Genomic DNA, 6,731 nt, shown 5'->3' with positions numbered 1-6,731 from the left:
GGGAGAGTGGGATTGACATATATACAGTAATATGTATAAAATAGATAACTAATAAGAACCTGCTGTTAAAAAATAAAAAGATATCTGGGAGTTCCCCGGTGGCCTAGTGGTTAGAATTCCAGGCTTTCACTGCCATGGCCCGGGTTTAATACACAGTCAGAGAACTGAGACCCTGCAAGCTGCAGAGCTCGACCAAAGAAGAAGAAGAAAAAAGATATCTGCACTCCCATCTTTATTGCAGCATTATTCACAATAGCCAAGACATGGAAGCAACCTAAATGACCCTCAATGGACGAATGGACAATGATACCGTGATACATATATAGGAATGGAATATTATTCAGCCACGAAAAAGAAGGAAATCCTGCCATTTGCAACAACATGGACAGACCTTGAGGGTATTACGCTAAGTGAAATAAGTCAGAGAGAGAAAGAAAAACACTGTATAATCTCACTTATATGTGAGAATCTAAAAAAGGTGAACTTGTAGAAACAGAGTAGAATGGTAGATACCAGGAGCTGGGGCTAGAGGAATTGGAGAGATGTTGGTCAAAGGTTGTAAACTCGCAATTAAAAGATGAGTAAGTTCTGGAGATCTAATGCTCAGCCTTGTGATTATAGTCAACAACACTGCATACATACTTTCAAAGTTGCCAAGAGAGTAGACCTTAAATGTTCTCACCACAAAAAAGAAGTGATGTGACGTGGTAGAGGTGTTAGCTAAAGCTATGGTGGTAATCATGTTGCAACATATAAAAGTATCAAATCAACAACGGTATACCTTAAACTAGCACAATGTTATATCTCACTTATACGTCAATAACAAATATATTTTGAAAAATTTCCATGCATTCATTCAAGTATTATATATAATAAGAATACAAATGTATGCTAAGATATTTGTATTAATATTAATGGGGCTTGACTGTACATATTATTTTTTTAATTTTTATTTTATATTGGAGTAGAGTTGATTAACAATGTTGTGTTAGTTTCAGGTATACAGCAAAGTGATTCAGTTATACATATACATGTATCTTCTTTTTCAAATTCTTTTCCCATTCAGGTTATTACAGAGTACTGAGCAGAGCTCCTCATGCTACACAGTGGGTCCTCGTTGGTTATCTATTTTAAATATAGCAGTGTTGTACATATCAAAAATAAAAAAATAAAAGCAAAAAATAAACAAATGAGACTTAATCAAATTTACAAACTTATGCACAGCAAAGGAAACCATAAACAAAATTAAAAGACAACCTACAGAATGGGAGAAAATATTTGCAAATAATGCAAGTGACAAGCGCTTAATTTTCAAAATAAACACACAGCTCATACAACTTAAGAACAACAACAAAAATAATCCAATCAAAAAATGGGCAGAAGACCTAAGAAGACATTTCTCCAAAGAAGACATACAGATGGCCAACAGGCACATGAAAAGATGCTCAACATTGCGAATCATTAGAGAAAGGCAAATTAAAACTACAATGAGGGGGACTTGCCTGGTGGCGCAGTGGTTAAGAATCGCCTGCCGATGCAGGGCACACAGGTTCAAGCCCCGGTCCGGGAAGATCCTACATGCCACAGAGCAACTAAGCTTGTGTGCCACAACTACTGAGCCTGCGCTCTAGAGCCCATGAGCCACAACTACTGAGCCCATGTGCCACAACTACTGAAGCCTGTATGCCTAGAGCCCGTGCTCCGCAACAAGAGTAGCCACCACAATGAGAAGCCCACGCACTGCAACGAAGAGTAGCGCCTGCTCACTGCAACTAGAGAAAGCCTGCGTGCAGCGATGAAGACCCAACGCAGTCAAAAAGAAGTAAATAAATAAATAAATTTATTTATTTAAAAAAACCCAAAACTGCAATGAGGTACTACCTCACACTGGTCAGAATGGCCATCCTTAAAAAGTCTACAACTAACAAATGTTGGAGGGGGTGTAGAGAAAAGGGAACCCTCCTACACTGTTGGTGAGAATGTAAACTGGTGCAGCCACTATGGAGCACAGTATGGAGGTTCCTCAAAAAACTAACAATAGAGTGGCCTTATGATCCAGCAATCCCACTACTGGGCATATATCCAGATAAAACTATAATTCAATGATACACACACCCCTATATGCATAGCAGCACAATTCACAATAGCCAAGACATGGATGCAACCTAAGTGTTCATTGACAGAGGAATGGATAAAGAAGATGTGGTACATATATACAATGGAATACTACTCAGCCATAAAAAAGAATGTAATAATGCCATTTACAGCAACACGGATGGACCTAGAGATGATCATACTACGTGAAGTAAGTCAGAAAGAGAAAGACAAATACCAGGTGATATCACTTATATGTGGAATCTAAAATATGACACAAATTAACTTACCTATGAAACAGAAACAGACTCACAAACATAGAAAACAGACTTGTGGTTGTCAAGGAGAAGGGGGGCGGGGGAGGGGTGGGCTGGGAGTTTGGGGTTAGCAGATGCAAACTAGTATATATAGAATGGTAGCACAGGGAACTATATTCACTATCCTGGGATAAGCCATAATGGAAAAGAATACAAAAAAGAATATATATAACTGAGTCATTTTGCTGCACAGCAGAAATTAACACAACATTGTAAATCAACCATACTTCAGTAAAATAAATAAACTTTAAAAATACTGAAATGGGGGCTTCCCTGGTGGCGCGGTGGTTGAGAGCCCACCTGCCGAGGCAGGGGACACGGGTTCGAGCCCCGGTCCGGGAAGATCCCACATGCCGCGGAGTGGCTGGGCCCGTGAGCCTGTGCTCCCCAACGGGAGAGGCCACAACAGTGAGAGGCCCGCGTACCGAAAAAAAAAAAAAATACTGAAATGACTAATGGCACCTGGGTTTGAATCACTGCACTACTTTTCCTAGTTATTCTTCCTCTCCAACTTGGTCTCAGCTCTTTGTTCCCCAACAGGGATTTGCTGGTGTCCATCTCCCAGATCTTGCTTTCAGAAATCATTCCCCTCACTTCACAGAAAGTCACTCGATTACTTATTTGGGTTGGCTGGAAGCTCATCCCTCTGTATCCTGCTACCTAAGGGCTAGGCACCATTAAATGTTCTGAAGTGGCCTTTGGTGGTGTTCATTCTTAATCATTCATGTGTGAACAGAACATGGAAAACTGGAAATTAAATATCTAGGGATTGAAGAGTAAATTTAAAAATTGCCAAGGGACAAGACCTGTTTCTCCATGAAATATACCTGTTACATAATGATTATTAAATGTTAGTACAATGCCAGGACTGCTTTTTTGCCTTTTTCATCAGGTTAGTGGAAAACATAAAGCTTTTCGGTTAATAAACAAAATTTGCAAAATCATAACACCTGAAAATATTGGGTTGGCCAAAAATTTTGTTCGGGTTTTTCTGTAAGATGTTACGGAAAAACCCAAACTTTTTAGCCAACCAATAGATTTTAAAACTCACATTTATTTTTTAGGTTAAAGTTTATAAAATATATTCAACCATTAAGTCAACCATTTATATATTATTTTGCATCAAAGTTCACAATATTTGTTCAAAACCAGATATACTGGTTCTTCAATTACACAAAAACATTTATCCAACACTTCACCTGAAAGAAGAATTACTATATGGGGCTTTTGTGTAAACCTCACGGAACTGGATTTCAAACCTCAGAAACACAAAGGAGATTTTTTTTGAGAAACATTTAATTACACTGGGAAAAAAAAGAGAGCGTTGGAAGATCATGAAATGGGTATCATTTCATGAGACCAGATTGAAAACTGGCTTCTTCCTTCTTTCACAAACCGTCCATGTAGCCCTGGTGCTTGTGATTGACACTGGCATCACTGATGTGCCGAATCACTTTTAAAATATTTACCCAAACATTTTGGGTGCCTTATATAAAATCTGAGTCAGTCAAGCAATGCAATCCCATTCATACTTCCTTGTTAGACGTTACTGAATGCCAGGTGCTGCAGGGCGACAGAGAAGTTTAGGGTAATGCCGCAGAGCACGGGGAACTGCTGATCCAGCCAGAGAGAGAAGGCCACGCCTGCAGCAGTGCAGGAGCTCACCACACACTTGTTGAGAGCATGCATCCTCCACGCATGCACGTCACTCACGTGGAGCAGACGTTCATTGAAAACGAAAAGCCACTTGGTGCAGGGCTTTGCAGGATGGGGAGGACAGAACAGCTAGGGAAGACCCTGGAAAACCTAGCAAGTCAGTGAGAATGGACAGAGGAAAAGGAAAGGAAAGGAACACAGTAACCAGGTATTTATAACATTCCAGACTCCATCCACGCATTGTCTCACTAGGTCCTCATGTCATCCTATCAAGTGAATAATACTCTGCCTGAGTTTCAGAAGAGGATATTAGGGTGCGGACTCAGATTCCCACGGCTGTGCTTTTCGCATGACACATCTCCTCTGTGAAAGCCTCAAAGGGGGGCAGTGCTTCGATGAGCGGTGTCCTCACTTGATAAATGGTGAGACAGGAGCGCAGGAATTCAAACGCATTTTCAAAACTGAAACGGCCAATTTGGGTCATGATCAGCTCACTCTGTCTGCCAAGCAGCACACTCTCCTCATGTCTAAATCCTTCTCATATTTAATAAATGTCCTTGTGTTTGGCCCTTTGTTAACTTGACTTGTGAGGTTTTTATTTCCTCGTGACAGTTATCTCCAAAGTGATGAATTAACAATCCAGCCAGTATGGGTCTGTGGCTGAGCAATTAGAGAAATGTGGTTCTTGCTAAAACCCTCACGGGCCTGTGAGTTCCTGGAGAGAGAGAGTTGTTCCACCAAATCGAATGCTCAAGTCAGCGCTGGCGTTAATGCAAGGGCAGAATGGCTTTGAGAAATTAGTTAGGACCATAGATGTTTGCTTAGCTCACGTGTGTACCTCTTCATTGGCTTAAATTATACAGAGATGGGTAGACATCTGAGGCTCAAAGATGACACAGAGATTTACAGAACATAGATTCACTGGAAGACGGGTTTCTGAGGTCCCTTCCTCGCTCCCTTAATCTTAACCTTTTCCGTTTCATTTCAGGCCCTCTTATGACTCCCACCGTAGGGGCCAAAGATCTCTTATGGGACTTCAGCTCATACACGGCGTTACATTTCTTTCCTTTTAAGGATGTCTCTTCTTTGAGACCTGCAAACATTCATCTTCTTCCGTATTACCAGCAGCAGCATGTTGCATTAATCCATGATTGTATTTTGTATCTTCAGAGCTCACAAACTTTTAACTACAATGGTTTTTTTAAAAAATAAATTTATTTATTCCTGCGTAGGGTCTTCCTTGCTGTGCACAGGCTTTCTCTAGTTGCGGTGAGCGGGAACTACTCTTCGTTGTGGTGCACGAGCTTCTCATTGCAGTGGCTTCTCTTGTTGTGGATCATGGGCTCTAGGCGCACAGGCTTCAGTAGTTGTGGCACACGGGCTCAGTAGTTGTGGCTCGTGGGCTCTAGAGCACAGGCTCAGTAGTTGTGGCGCACGGGCTTAGTTGCTCTGTAGCACGTGGGATCTTCCCAGACCAGGGCTTGAACTCGTGTCCCCTGCATTGGCAGGCAGATTCCCAACCACTGTGCCACCAGGGAAGTCCCAACTACAATGTTTAAACTCACCAGAATGCTGTAGCATAAAAACATTTCTTGTCAAAGAATCCTTTGAGGTGATATTTTTAAAGCAGAATATTACTAATTTCATTGCAAAAGAAAAGAAAATTTGGTTGCCAGCTTATTACTGTAAAAAAATTGTGTGCAGAACGGAGAAAGTGAAAAAAAAAAAAAAGAAAACCCAACCCTGACATCTGATATTCTTCTATAATTTTTTATGCAAATGACAAAATCGTACACATAAATGGGGTCATATTTTCTTTAATTTACATATTTTTCAATAATCTGTCACAGACATCTTTCTGTAGCAATAAAGATCTATTTTATGCATTTGAATTCTGCATAGTATTCCACTGCATGTACACATCATGATTTATTCCTATTGACAGAAAAGTTGGTTGTTTCTAATTTTTGGCTTTTTTCAAAAAGGGTGTCATCAATATTAATTTATATACATATATTTTATCTACTTCTTTTGCCCTTATCCTTTGGATAAATTCCCAGAAACTGAATTTATGGATCAAATGCTATGCAAATTAACAAGTTTGCTATGTAGTGCTAACCTACCCTCTAGAAATTCTGTGCCAATTTTTATTCTAACTAACATTATGTAAGGATATCTATTCCCATACACTCTTTAGCAATTTAATTAACCATTAGATTTTTTCCAAATGGCAAAAATTGATACCTCAGTTTTGTTTTCATTTGTATTTCTTTGATTATTACCAATGTTGGGTGTATGTTCTTTAGAGTAATGTCCATTTGTAGTTCTTCTATGAATTGTCTATATTTTTCTCCACTGCTTTAATGAAGGTGTTTACATTTTTCTTATTTATTTCTAAGATCTCTTTGTATATTATGGATCTTAAATCATTGCCATAGATGTTGCAAATATTTTCTCCACATTGCCATTTGTTAACATTGTTATTAAATTATGGCAATTTTTACATTTAATTTTTAACATATCTGGAATTTATCTTGATGTCATATAGGAAAATCTAGCCTACTTTCCCTCCAGATGGTTTAGTTTCCCCAGCTTCGTTTATTGAATAATTCATCATGGTGGATCGACTGCAGTAATGGCCCCAACGAGCTCCCTGCTCCCTGC

Source organism: Leucopleurus acutus (assembly GCF_964270905.1).
Source record: "Leucopleurus acutus genome assembly, chromosome: 7".
Taxonomy (NCBI): domain Eukaryota; kingdom Metazoa; phylum Chordata; class Mammalia; order Artiodactyla; family Delphinidae; genus Leucopleurus; species Leucopleurus acutus.
This window is presented reverse-complemented; position numbering follows the sequence as displayed.